Below are 14,680 nucleotides of genomic sequence, written 5' to 3'. Positions count from 1 at the left end.
TCACATCTAGTTCTGGTTACCCAGTATATTATTTGTGTGCAATTAAACAAGAGCCCCAAATCACAGAACAAGTGCATGTAAGTGAGGATTATAGGGTAGAGAACAGATATAAAAACATGAATGTGCTGATTTCACCAGGAGCCTTAAGTATGTACCTCTGCAGTCTGTAACCAAAGGCTACTTGCCAGTTCAGATGCCTTCACCCCTATTCTCAGACCCCAAAGCATGTCCAGTTCTTTTACTTTGCACCTGGGATCCTCAAAATGAGTGTGGAAAGTCCATTAATACTAACCTTAGAACTATGTGAATATGGTTGAAAACAGATGATGCAAGAAACCTACACTCTCTGACAGTTAAATTCATATTACAAAAAACTAACCTTAAGATATATTTTTTGTAAGTTTTTCAACAGAGAAAGCAACACTCTCCATGGGCATGGGTGAAAGATTGAGATTACAGACCTGGGTAAAAATGATTCCAACAGCACCTGGAATTGATAGGCCTTACTAGGAGAGAAACATGGGCACTGCCAGATCACCATGGGTTAGAGCTGTTGTCTGAGACTCAGCAGACCAATTCCTGCTCCACTGGAAGCTGCTGTATATCCAAGCCATAAAATTCTTCCAACTCTTCCTGAAATAAGTCCCACTTATCTTCAGAGCCTGTCAGGTCATTGTGCCCACCTGTAGCCAAAAGCATAAGCAACATCTTGCCTAGCTCAAAGGTGACAACCTCTTCTTCACTGTTCTTGACGAGACTGCTGTTCTCTCTTTCCTCCTTGAGCTTCCACAAGTGGTTCCTTCATTGTGTCCAGTATCTGTTGGATTCCCACTTTCTGTCTCTGTGGCTTCTCTCTACAACTATCAGGATAAAAACTATTTGTAAAAACAGTTCTCTCCAAATGGACAGCTCCCACAACCTCCATCAAAATACCTGCATGACTTGGTGCTTATTTCTTTCTTGTATTTTTTTCTTATTAAAAAAAATAGCATTTTTATTGTATTTTTTTGAAGATACATAGATCATGAAAAATATTACATTAAAAAACATAAGAGGTTCCCACATACCACACCCCCCACTCCTCCCACATCAACAACCTCTTTCATCATTGTGGCACATTCATTGCATTTGGTGAATACATTTTGGAGCACTGCTGCACCGCATGGATTATAGTTTACATTGTATTTTACACTCTCCCTCAGTCCATTCAATGGGTTATGGCAGGATATATGATGTCTAGCATCTGTCCCTGCAATATCATTGAGGACAACTCCAAGTCCCCAAAATGCCCTCATATCACATCTCTTCTTCCCTCTCCCTGCCCTCAGCAACTACCACTTCCTTGTATTTCTGAATGAGTTTCTGCTTCTCTTCTTTCTCCTCCATCCAGTACTCACTTGGAATCACAAAGTTAGATGTGCTCTGGCATTCTAGGCAGGACTTTATGATCTTGCTTTCAAATTGCTTAGCACTTACTAGCCATTGAATATGTAACTTTGTTTTACTTAATCCAGGAGGTATATATGTGTGGGCTGAGAAGAGTGTATGGACAAGCTTTCTGAGGTCGCTTAATAAGGCAAGGAAGAGCCATGTTGGATAATTATTTTGTTGAGTACCACTATTAAACTTTTCTAGAAAGAAAAAAAAACAAAAAAACAAATTGCTTAGCACTCCTCCACTTGCAAATACACTTGACCCAGTAGGTATAGTTGCAGTTGGAAAGCATTTCAAAGTGGCTTTCACTGGGGTTGGCTTTCTCATAGACCATGTAGCAGTTTGATATGGTTATGAATTCCAAAAATAAATATTAGATTATGTTTGTAATCTGGTCTGTACCTAGGCATGATTAAGTTATGATTAGGACTTTGACTGGACCACATCAGTAGGGAGTTGAGTCCCCACTCCTTGGTAGGTGGGGATTCACAGATTAAAGGCATGGCAAAGGACAGAGTTGAGGGCTTTTAATGTTGTAGTTTGATGCTGAAGCTGGAGCCCAGGGAGAGAGTCAGAGCCATTCGCCTGATAGTCTACAGCTTACCTTGTGGAGAAAACAGAGGAACTGAGCCCAGAGGAGCCCAGGAAGCCTGAACCCTCCCAGACATCGACAGCCATCTTGCTACAACATGTGAAAATAGACTTTGGTGAGGGAAGTAACTTATCTGTATGCTTCTACCCCAAATAAATACCCTTTATAAAACCCAACAGATTTCTGGGTATTTTGCATCAGCACCCCTTTGGCTGACTATTACAGACCACCTCCATGCAGAACCCACAAACCATGCCCTTCCTGTGCTGGACAGCAAATGAGAGCTCCATGTCCTCATGTGCTTCAATGCAAGATATGGCCATACTAGAGTTGCCCTGGAACAAACTCAATGGCATTCTCCCAGGCTTCTATGCCTGCTTCTACAGTCACAAAGTTTGAATTTCTTGACTCATCTTCACCCACACTCATTTCAACAAGATGCCCAACTACTGATGAGAGACTTGAGGAAGCAGCAAGGGTTGATTTTGCAGTTAGATCTGCAGCAGCTGCTTCTTCCTGTTTCAAAGGTCTGCTAAGTTGATAACTGCAGCAGTCTCTGTAAATACAGTTCTCTTATGGAAAATACTTGCACACTACACCATATGGACTGTCAGAGTGGTCCAGCAAGTAGCGACAGTTATTTCCTTCCTTACAAACCCATGCATAAAATACCTGCTGGTGACCTGTTTGGTCCAGCAACTGCTACTGCCATTGCTGCTGCCTCCCCCTCCTCTGCCCCCACAGTGGGGGAGATGGGGCTCTCCCATCACCACCACTCCTCTCCTGCTCCTGATGTTGTGGCTGATGTTGAAGGTAAATGTGCTTTGATTCTTCTTTTCTCTTCTTTCTTCTTCCTCATTAGTCCTCACGAGGATATGTACAAAGGAAGATGCTATCCAGAACTTTTCTCTGACCCAATACTTTTCTTCTCAAACTAGCTCTGTTTTGGACTTGGTGTATGCCTCTTCAGATCTATCCTCTACCTTTCTTTCCCTGATATGGATTGACTTCATCCATAGGCTTCCCATGTTCTTTGGATTCTGATTAGGTTTGGCCAAGGTCAGAAAAAGGAAGGAGAGTGAAGTCAAGGTATTAGATTCTTCCATGAAATAGTGCCTTGGGCTGACCGTGTTCTTCCACTAAAGGTCCACATCCCTCCAAGGGCTGTGTTCTCTACGCTATTCAACTCTTCCCCATTACCTTCTTCCTTCTACCCTAAGGGTAGTAATGACTCTGTTACTACTACTCCCATTACTACATTATCCCTTGGTATTACCCTACTTTTCACCTCGACAAGCCTCTTATAAGCCCATCCCATATTATCACATTTTATATAATATTTTGAGTGTGCCCTTTGTTTTGTCTTGGGATCTGATTGATCCATGGGGTATAAATGTGGTGGCAGATACTATTCCCTTATACACAAAAGTTTTAGGAAAGAGAATATCCATGTCCATCCATATACCTTCATTTTTTTTTAAGCATCATGATAAAGACAGCCAATGTGTATAATAATAATATATATATAGTTATTCATGTTGGATGCCTTTGATGTACTATTGAAGATATTAAAGAAAGATGAGTATACGTAGTATAACATAGTATACCTAAAAATTTGAGAATATTTGAAAAACTTTTAAACTTTGACAACCTATTTGGAAGGTTATAGAAAAGGAAACGTCAATGAATCTGAAGAAAAATATGAGAAATTGAACATAGTCTCCTAAAAGGCAGACATCAATCCACACTTACTGCTTCTATTGCTAATGACTAATTGTTTACTATGAGATTTTAGTTGATGAGGTGCAGGATAGGTAGAGGTGAGGAACTCAAACAAGGGACTGGAGGAGAGTTTATTGAATGCGATGACTCAATAAAAGTCAAATTTTATGCATTGGGATTGATTCAGGGCACAGCCTGATTCAGTTTTGTACTAGGTCCCATAAAATCAATTAAGAATTAAAATATTTTGCAAGACAAATTGATCTTTTTGCACTATGTTTGCTTGGGGTTTTAGAGATACAGTAAGGCAGTGGGTGGGGCCAGTGAGTACCTGGTATCTTCTTTTCCTACTTTTTAAACAGCCTAGAAGTCTTGACTTATGGGATTCTTTTGGGAATAGCACCCAGCAAAGTATTAGGCAATTTCAGGCAAGACTTAACTTCCTTATGGTAGCAGAGATTTGTCAGAGAGCATTAGATTTGGCTGGAACCATTAACAATAATAAATAGCTGGCATTCTTTGAGCATTCTATTATTTAGAATTTTTGTTTTTTCTTTCAAGTAACAGAATAAGAAAATTAAGGTGACCTAACACTAAGGACATTTAATTTCTTTTTTTTTTTTTAAAGATTTATTTCTCTCCCTTCCCCTCCCCCCCAGGTTGTCTGTTCTCTGTGTCTGTTTGCTGCATCTTGTTTCTTTGTCCGCTTCTGTTGTTGTCAGTGGCACGGGAATCTGTGTCTCTTTTTGTTGCCTCATCTTGTGTCAGCTTTCCATGTGGGTGGTGCCATTCTTAAGCAGGCTGTGCTTTCTTTCATGCTGGGTGGCTCTCCTTACGGGGCGCACTCCTTGTGTATGGGGCTCCCCTACGCAGGGACACCCCTGCGTGGCACAGCACTCCTTGCATGCATCAGCACTGCGTGTGGGCGAGCTCCACACGGGTCAAGGAGGCCGGGGATTTTAACTGCGGACCTCCCACGTGGTAAACGGATGCCCTAACCACTGGGCCAAGTCTGTTTCCCAGGACATTTAATTTTCTCACATGCTAAAATATCTACAGGGAGGTGATTTTAGGGTTGGTTAAAATATAGCTACTCAAAGATGTCAAGTTCATTGAGGTGGTTCATCTATAACTCTCTTAGCTTTTTTCTCAATGTAGCAAGATGGAGGCAAAAGGGAATAGTCTTTTTCCTCCTGAGTCTTTCTTTCATCCAAGAGGAAAACCCAAGAACCCCCCTCCAGAATTCCCTCAAGTTTCATTAACCAGAACTGAGCCTTATGATCACCCCTAAACCAGTCATTGGTAAGATACTGGGAGTGAAGCCTGGGTTTTACTAAACACTCAGTTGCCTCCTACCAGTAAACATTTACCATCTGTTAGCAAGAGCAATGGGTTTAGGGTAGGTAATTAACAATGTCTTCCACAAGCTCCTTCTAGGAGACAGGCATGCAGATAAACATTTTGTATAATCTCTCTCTTTTTTTTTAAAGATTTACTTTTATTTATTTCTCTCCCCTTCCCTTCCCCCCCCCCCCCACCCTAGTTGTCTGCTCTCTGTGTCCATTCCCTGTGTATTCTTCTGTGTCCGCTTCTATTCTTGTCAGTGGCACCAGGAATCTGTGTCTCTTTTTTGTTGCATCATCTTGCTGCGTCAGCTCTCCGTGTGTGCGGCGCCACTCCTGGGCAGGCTGAACTTTATTTCGCACTGGGCGGCTCTCCTTACAAGGTGCACTCCTTGCGCGTGGGACTCCCCTCCGCAGGAGACACCCCTGTGTGGCACAGCACTCCTTGTGCACATCAACACTGTGTGTGGGCCAGCTCCACGTGGGTCAAAGATCCCCTGGGTTTGAACCACAGACCTCCCATGTGGTAGGCAGATGCTCCATTTGTTGAGCCAAGTCCATTTCCCTGTATAACCTCTTTTAATTCAATCCTGTCCACAACCCAGTAGAATGTGTATTATTAGCCACAGGTGAGGAAACTGAGGCATACGGAGACCACTTTTACTCTTCCAACACCACATAGCTAGTAAATAATGGAGTGGAGAATAATTTGTTCATCAGACATTTATTAAACACTTGCTATGTGCAATGATTCGATGATAAGAGATAAATGACAATTCCTGTCCAAGGTGTTCATAGAATGGTGGGGTAGTCCCTTCAAGTTAATAATGGAACTACAGGTGGTAAGGGCACCTTATTCAGGTGTGTATCCAAAGAAAGGTCTCTATGAGTGGGTCTGGAGAGATTTCTTCATAGAAGTTTCCCAGGAAACCTGATCCTGTCAGGATAGACCAAGTAAAGCCTACCCAACAAGAAGGATCATGGTAGAAATGTCATATCAGGCCAAGGAACAGCATTGGAAAGTGTTCCTTTTCTATTTATCAAGTTTTCTCATGTTAATTGGAAATAGAAGCTTTTAAGGAATTGCAGCAGAGGTGAGCTGTGAGGATCCTAAGACAATTTAGAAATGCACTCCTGCAACTTTGGTGAGATGACTGCTTCCAAAATTGCAATAAAGGCAAACTTTCTCATTTTCACATCCAAAAAGAAATTCAAAGAAAGGGAAATTATATTTCCTAGGTAAATTTTTTAGACCGTTTGGTCTGTTTGCAGAGAATGAATTAGTTATAAATTCCAAATGATAGAAAATTTTAGTAGATTTCATTGAAAAGGAAAGTTCTGATTTTTCTGCCCTAGTTGATTCAAGATGGGTTATGTGGAAATGTGGTTAGGGTGTAGGAAGAAAGGTAAGGGAGAGGTGAGAATTTGCAAAAACCAAGAAGACTTTTTCATCTAAGATAATTTCAAGGGCACTAAATAACTCTTACTCAGCAGGGCTTAAAAGAACATTGTATTTCTTTCATATGAAGTAACACTCCTCCGAGATGGAAATCATTTAGTAAAACACAAGTTACTACAAGGAACAATAGCATTTCCCCTTTCACCTTAATGGTCTGCAGAATGTTCCGTGTGATAAACTTTGCCTTTTCTATACTGGAGTTAATGACTTCTAAATGACTACCATATCACTCTGTACCCCATGCCAGCCCTTCCTACCATTTTCTTGTCCCAACCCATCCTGTGGAAGGGCCAGAAACATGTAGTATGTATTGGTTGGTGGCCCAGTGAGAGAGGTTTTTTTGTTTGTTTGATAATAGATTTGGAGCTGGCTATTGAGAATCTAGCCCCTTCTAGACTTCTGGAGCATTCTGTCCTTACTGAGATGCCCACCAGCCAAGGATATCTGAAGCTATCACCAAATTGCTATATAACCTGACTTCACTTAGCAAATTATCCTCAGCATAATCACAGATCCAGGTGAAATTCACATGCTTTATATGCAACTGGAAAATATCCATGAAGAATGATAGAAGGTAATGTAGAGATCAGAGAAGACTGAATGTAGTTTCAGTTCATTCAGTATAACCTCATCAGGATGCAAATTATTTAAGAGAACATTCATAATTTAACAGCAGTAGAGCTGGGGTTCCTGGGGAAATAAATTCAATTTTCTTCAATGGAAATGATAATGATATCTAATCAGTTGTTTCAATTTCTCGCACAAACCTTTACTTGGATATATGGTAACTATCAGATGTGAACAGATCAGTGCTAGTTTATCCTCTGTTACATAGTTTGAATAATGCTGATGGACCCCAATGCAATCAGAATGACTGATGATTTGAGAATGAATGTTGCCATCTTTGGGGTGTTCTGTTAAAAATTAGTTTTCACCAGATGTATTCAAAGAGTTAGCAGTGGAAATGGCTATGGAACTCTGTTGTTTACGCCACATACTTCTACTGAGTTTAGTTCACCCTGAGTTAAACAGGGTTTGGGTAGGATGGCTATCCCGCAATCCTCCTCCTGATCTCTGTTTGATTTTGCTGCAATTCATGAACAATCAGGTAGCTCCTGAGGCCTGACAGCATCCTCACCTGTATTTAGGACACACAAGGACCAGATATTAACAATTGTACTCACTGGCCTCATGGAACTCTGTTCTCATTGTGCAAACAAGACCAAAGGTAAGAAACATTTAGAGACAAAAATAGTGCATAATAAGGTGGTAAATACAGATCGCCTAGAACTTCACAGTCCAGAGGAGAAATTCATATTGGCCAAACCAGGTAGAGATGGCTTCTTAGAGAAAGGAATACTGATTTATACTCTAAGTGTGGTGAGAAATTGGAAGAGCAGAAAGAAAATGGAATCTTTGAGGAAAAAGGACTAGAGTAATCAGAAATGAGTCATGATGAAACAAGTCTTGCTTGAAACTGAGTTGAACCTCTGAATCCCAGCAATAAAATTCTCTGAGCCCCGACAACAACATCCCAGGGTATTCATACCCCATGGGTTGAGTCACTCCAGGCTACATGCTGATTACTTCTTTGGGGCTCTGGAAAGATAAAGATGAAGGGCCCCAGCTCCTCCTGAAGGACAACTCCTCCACTGTACTCTGGTTTGCATCCCTCTCACTTTCTCAAAGGGTCACTCCTGTAGTAATACCCTTCTCTCCCCTTCATATCAAGATTCCTTCTCTATTGAATTCTTCCTAGAGGTATACAAACCTGTTCTCCCGTCTCCAAATGAGAGCAGCAAAAGCAACACCGGTGCATCATGGTGCTTCCCCTATCTGCCACCCCTCTTTGTGCCCTCTTCCAAGGAAGAACTCATTGAAAGAGGTTAATATCACCCTTGTTTCCTTTTCCTCCCATGACAGCCTCATTAACTGACTTTGACTGAGCATCTTTTCCTACCACTTTTCTGAAGTTTCTCTTGGGAAGGTCATGGATTCCCTCTATAACCAAATGCAGTGGTTATTTGCTATCCTCATCTTATAACCAAATGCAGTGGTTATTTGCTATCCTCATCTTTCTCAGCCTTTCAGTGGTGCTGCTGAATACAGTTCACTCTGTCTGCCCTTCCAGAAGCACTTGGTTCTCTTGTCTTTTGTGATATCATACCCTTGATTATTTTTCTACACCACTGGCCTCTATATTTAATTTCCTTTTTTGTGTCCTTCTCCTCATTCTCTTTTGGACTGCTCCACAGCAGTTATAGGCTTTCTATTCCACTCTTCTTTATCTCTTCTTACCCTATCTAGTCTCCTAACTATATAAATATAAATATAAATATAAATATAAATATAAATATAAATATAAATATAAATATAAATATAAATATAAATATAAATATATATATATATCTGGTCTAACCTTTCTCTTTAAGTTTCAGGTTTATATATCAACTGTCTTTTGGATACTTTTATTTATCAGTAGGAACCCAAATTTTAGCATGACTAAATTGGAAGTCTTGGCTGAGTTTCTTTGCTCCTCCCACTCCTCTGGTCCCCTGTCTTGGTGTGGAGTACCACCATCTATCTAAGTGTGCTAAAGCCAAAGCTTAGGAGTTATTCCTTGTTTCTCACTTTCTCTCACACCCACAGCCAATCAAAAACAGTTCTTCTTGGCTCTATCTCCAAAGCCTGTCTGAAATCCACCCACTTCTCTTCATTTCTCCAGTTACCACCCCAGTACCAACCACATTAGCTCTCACCTCAATTGATCACTACACTACTGCCCGACTGGTTTCCCTAGGACCATTCTCATCTCCCCATTATCAGTTCCCCATGCAGCAGTGATTTTTTAAAAAATGTTAAATAGATTATGCCACTCTCCTGCTTAAAATGCTCCAAACGAGTTGCCAATTGCAACAGAATAAAACCGAGTTCCCACCTCAGGTCTCTGCACTTCTGCAATTCCCTGTCGCCTGCCTCTTGCTTACCATGCTCCAGCCAGATGTCTTCCTTCTGTACCTTGAACATTCCATGCGCATGGGCTTTGAAACAGTTGAATATTCCAGACACGTAGCTCGCTCCTTCTTACCATGTAGGTATCAGCTCCTAAGTTACCACCTCCCTGAGACCTTCCCAGATGGCTGATCTTCAATTAGCTCTTTTCTTTTTTCAGTTTCCCAATCAACTGGTTACTGCCTCTCAGACCAGGTAAAAGAAATTCTTCAGACAATAAGTTTAACAAGAAAGAGCAAGATTATTGCCAGTGGCACATACAGAAAAGTGAAAATAAGTCTACTACCTGCTATGCTTTAGTTAATATGTATTATTCATAAGTAAAAATTACAAGAAATTTTGAGATAATCATATTGGTGGGCTCTCAGCTTGGAAGGAAGTGATAAAAGACAGAAGAGATATATTTATCTTCCATCCAAAGTAAGCTAGGAATTGCAAATGTAAAGCCATCACTCTTAAAACCACCTTTGTAATTCCATTTTTTAGAATCTGTTTTTATTTTCCACTGAATTTTCCAATTTTACTAAGTTATGAGAAATTATAAGAGAGATTTACGGTGAAGCTTGGAAGATTGCCTCAAGGACCATTTGCAAAAATCCAGATTTTGCAGAATCATTTTAATTGTTTTCCTTTTGTTCAATACATCCCAAATTTAAGGGTCAGAGGCAGAGAGAACACATTTCTAAAATGTTACTTAAAGGCCTTAGTTTATCAGTACTTTCCACTAATGTAACATGGTCCTTATAACACAATGAATCCTTTTAACAGGTTTTTGTTGTTGTTATTGTTATTGTGGTTTTCAAAAATCAATCATCCTGGAACTATTTTAGTTTATTTATTTTCAATTTGAGATATAAAAGATAAACTCTGCTGTGAAATCAGTTAATGTCAGGAACAATACCCTAAGACTGATGATTGGGTTACTGTTGGAATCTAGACCAGGAGCAGCTGCTATCTGTCTTCTGAAAACAATAAAAAGCAATCCCTGACTTTAAACATAATCACACCAGTCATCCTTAGCAGAGTGAATGCTGCTGCTGTATCCTTCACTAGAGAGAAGGGAAAGTATGAGGAGCAAACCAGGCTTAATCTAATGGTTCTTGGTCTGGAATGAAATCTAAGCTTATTTCAACATTTAGAAGATTATATTAAATTCTTTTCATAGACATTGAACAAAATAAGGCTGTGTGTTAAAGGAAGAAGGTTCACTGAAACATTGTTATATGACATATAACATTCAGATACTTTTTGGTTATAGTTACTTATTACATAACTAACTTAAAATGGGGAAAGATCAGCAATGGTATAACATTTTCACCAATAAATAAATGGTTATGATATTATGGAACATCTACTCATAAGGTTTTATAATCCCTGAATTATGTTCACAAGAATATATAAACATTGAAAAAGTGCTATATACATATTAAAAAGTATGGAAAACTATGTGTAGTATGAGCATACTTTATAAAACTTTCATTAACACCCTCAAAAAAACAAAACAAAAGAACAATGCAGAGAAAAAAAACAAACTGAGAAAAATATGTTAATTGATCCCACAATTGTTTACAGAGTGTCTGTGTATTAGTTATGGTAAAGCAGGTAATGGTGACAAGCCTCAAGGGGTACAGCGGCTCAAACATCACAGCTCAACATGGGTTTTTTCCTGATTGGAGGAAGCATTTTTCCAGATGGTGATCAAAACTCCTTTCATCTTGAGATACTGCCACCACAAGGGCCCCAGATTGCTCTGTAGCCAATGCTGATGTGAAGAAGCAAATAAGAAAAGCTACTTGCCTATGAAAGGTCTTGGCCTGGAAATAATGGCCATCGCTTCTCACATTTCATTGGTCAGAACAAGTCAAATGATCCCTCTCACCTAGAAGCCAGGTGGGTGGGTCCCTTGGCCAAAAGGAAATGTATTGGACAGGTGTCTGAGGGAGTATGAGATTGATTGAAGATCAGTAAAAATCTAGGATGTTAAGAGGGCCATGGTTTAGAAAGTTTAAGAGGGCTGCTAGCATTGTAGCCTTAATTACATGACTCCCTCCTCCTTCTTGGGTCATTCACTCAAGAGCCACTTCACAGGGATGGCTTTATACTTAAGACACTGATTTTTGCTGGAAAGTTAGCAATGTCTGTCACACCTAGAGGGATGAAACAAAATCAGCATTCAAGTCTTTCTGACTCTGAAATCTATGCTTTACACTACTATGAGATCTTGAGGCTAAAGCACTAGGAGTTTCCCTGCAGCTTATGAACAGTTCTTGGCATTCCTCAAAGCAACTCTCAGGCAGTACCTTTAATGTCTTAGGATATCATGTTTTCCATTAGAAACTCCAGTGTTGGTCCCAGTGCCTTCTGAGTGCCACACTGTCCCCAAACTAGTGAGCATCCTGTAGTGACTGTGGAAACCCAGAATCTCTGCACTGCAGCCCCACGTGGGTGTAGGAGCTGAGAAAGCTGCTTTCTTGGAAGCAGAATCCTCACAGTTATGACGACCCCCAGAACCCATGCCAAGGAATCTAGGAGCCACTCTTGAGGGGAGCAATACACTGAGATGATTATTGAATCTGAGCCACTGGCAAGCCTCATTTGTAGCATTTTGACCTTTCCTGAAAGCTAACAGGTTATGGTAACGTTGCCTTCACCTAGGTAGGGAGATACCCAGAGGATGTTCGATACTTGACTCTAAAGCATAAGGAGGTTTTTCCTTCTTCGACCTGATGCTGGAATTAAGACTTGCAGAGGGTCCTGGTGATGTATTTGCTCAGAGCATCCTCTAAAACAATGCTATTAAAGTGATGGGTTTTTAAAGAGCAATTAGGCACAGTGGGTGGAAATTCATACAATAACCAAAGGAATATCAAATTCCCATCATGGGGAGCTCTGCCACATTCTCTAATAGATCAGCAAGAATCCCCTGAGTACAGGGGCAATGACTAGTGAAGGAGGATGGTCCACTGACTTGCCCTTAATATTGATGACTGTGTGTATGAACCTTTACTCTTGAAATTGAAACTTAGCCTAGTATTATAGGGTGCCTAAGAGTTGTCTTCTGGGAGCCTCCTTGTTGCTCAAATGTGACCTCTCTCTGAGTCAAACTTAGCATATAAAAACATTACTTTCCGGCACCCCCACCCCCAGCATGGGACATGACTCCTGGGGATGAGCCTCCCTGGCACCGAGGTTTTACTACCAAGCATCAACTAGCAATGCAACTGGAAAAAGACCTTGACCAAAAGGGGAAAATGTAAAGACAAGTTTATATGGCTAAGAGACATCAAAGTGAGTTGGGAGGTCATTCCAGAGATTACATTTGTGCATGTCTCAGCAGGATCTCTTTGACTGCCAAAGTAGATACTACTCCAAACAGCAGGGAGCTCCTGAGGGCTCTGGAGATATCCAGATACTATAGTCAGAGCAGATAGCTCAGGAGTTTGGTGCCTTGCCAGTGGACCCTACTATGGAAGTTATACTCCCCAGAGTGACAGAGTTGCACCCAGTTGTGTTTTCCCTACACATGGTTCTTCTGTCCTTCTATTTCAACCTATAATTAGTACTAGAGTTGGTAGGTGTATGTCCAAGAAACTTAAATCTTTGGGCTGTCCATATGTCAGCTGGGCCCTGAATCTCACTGGAGTTGAGCACTTTCTCTCCAGTTCATTGGATTCACCCAGGACAACTAACATGGAGATGATGATGGACAACCACCATACCAAGGGACTGAGACAGTCTATAACTGCAAGCAAGAGAGTCCCATCCATCAGTCCTGTAGAATCATAGCCCTCTCTCAATTAGCACCATCCCAGAATCCCCAGGATAGGGTAATAAATTATGGACTAAAATTAGACTTACCGGTATTCTGCTATAGACTTATGGTGATTCCAGCAGTGGAAGAAATTATAACAATGATGTGAAGGCAGTGGTCAACTGGAGGTTCTGAGGGCAGAGAGAGGGAAAAACAGATTTAATACAGGGGCATTTTTGGAACTTGGGAATTATCCTTAATGACATTGCAATGACAGATACAGGCTTTTATAAAACTTGTCATAACCCACAGAATTGTATGGGAGAGAGAGTAAACCACAATGTAAACTTTAATCCACATTTAGTGGTAATGCTCCACAATGTGTTCACCAGTTGCAATGGGTGTACCACACTAATGAAGGTTGTTGTTAATGTGGGAGAATGTGTGAGTTGTGGGGTGTGGGTCATATGGGAATCTCCTATATTTTTTATGTGACATTTGTATAATCTAAGTTTAAGAAACATGGGAGAAGCAGACATGACTGCAGTGCAGCAGTAATTATGGTGCACTTTTTTGCTATTTAAGTTGGATATTTCTCTACATTTTTGAAACAATTTTTAGGGTTTTTTTTTTTGTACTAGAAAATGCAGGCAGTGTTTTCACAAATGTAAATGTACAGTGATTTGAAATACAATAAATGAAGGCAATGTATGGCCTTCCAATAAAACATTTGAAGCCTGAAAAAAAAAAAGAGCATTTAGGGAAGTGGTTGCTCAAGCAGCTATCTCTGATCTCTTCTGGAAGTATTGAGAATGCTACTGATGATGGTGGTACTGATGATTCATACCCTTTTTTGGTGTGGTCTCTGTGCTAACAATTTTTTAATACATCAGTTTATTTGATCTTAGGGAGAATTCCACAAAGCAGATATGATTTTCATCATCATAATCATCATTTTATATATTTAAAAGCTGAAATTTGGAGAGGGGAAGTAATTTGCTCAGGATCATATACCTAATAAATGGAGCGATATGACTCCAATATGAATCTGTCTAACTTCAAAACCCAAACTCTTTTGCTAGATAATTTGTTATTTTAACTTACCCAGCATCCATGCCCATTTCTCTTAACATTCCAATTCAGTCACGAGTTATCTGTTTTACATCCTTTTGGAGGGAGGTTGCTCATTTCCCAGCCTGAAAACAAAGGAAGCAGATCTTTCTGTGCTTTGCAGCTTCCTGAACACCTTGATGGTAGGGTGACCTAAGTAGAGGCAACCAGATATGGAATTGTAAGTGAAGGAGCCAAAAATGAGGATGGAATCATTTAATTGAGACCATAATACTAGCAACAGTCTTGTGGATTTC

The 14,680-nt window shown here is 40.3% G+C and overlaps 1 pseudogene; it reads right to left on the bottom strand.

Moving 5' to 3' along the window:
- Positions 1 to 564: 564 nt before the first annotated feature.
- LOC101439976 (E3 ubiquitin-protein ligase makorin-1-like) lies at positions 565 to 2,349 on the bottom strand (annotated as a pseudogene).
- Between the last annotated feature and the right edge of the window lie 12,331 nt (positions 2,350 to 14,680).

Source organism: Dasypus novemcinctus, chromosome 31, assembly GCF_030445035.2.
Source record: "Dasypus novemcinctus isolate mDasNov1 chromosome 31, mDasNov1.1.hap2, whole genome shotgun sequence".
In the NCBI taxonomy this organism is placed as follows: domain Eukaryota; kingdom Metazoa; phylum Chordata; class Mammalia; order Cingulata; family Dasypodidae; genus Dasypus; species Dasypus novemcinctus.
The sequence above is the reverse complement of the archived record's forward strand: the minus strand, read 5'-3'. Positions and strand labels throughout refer to the sequence as shown.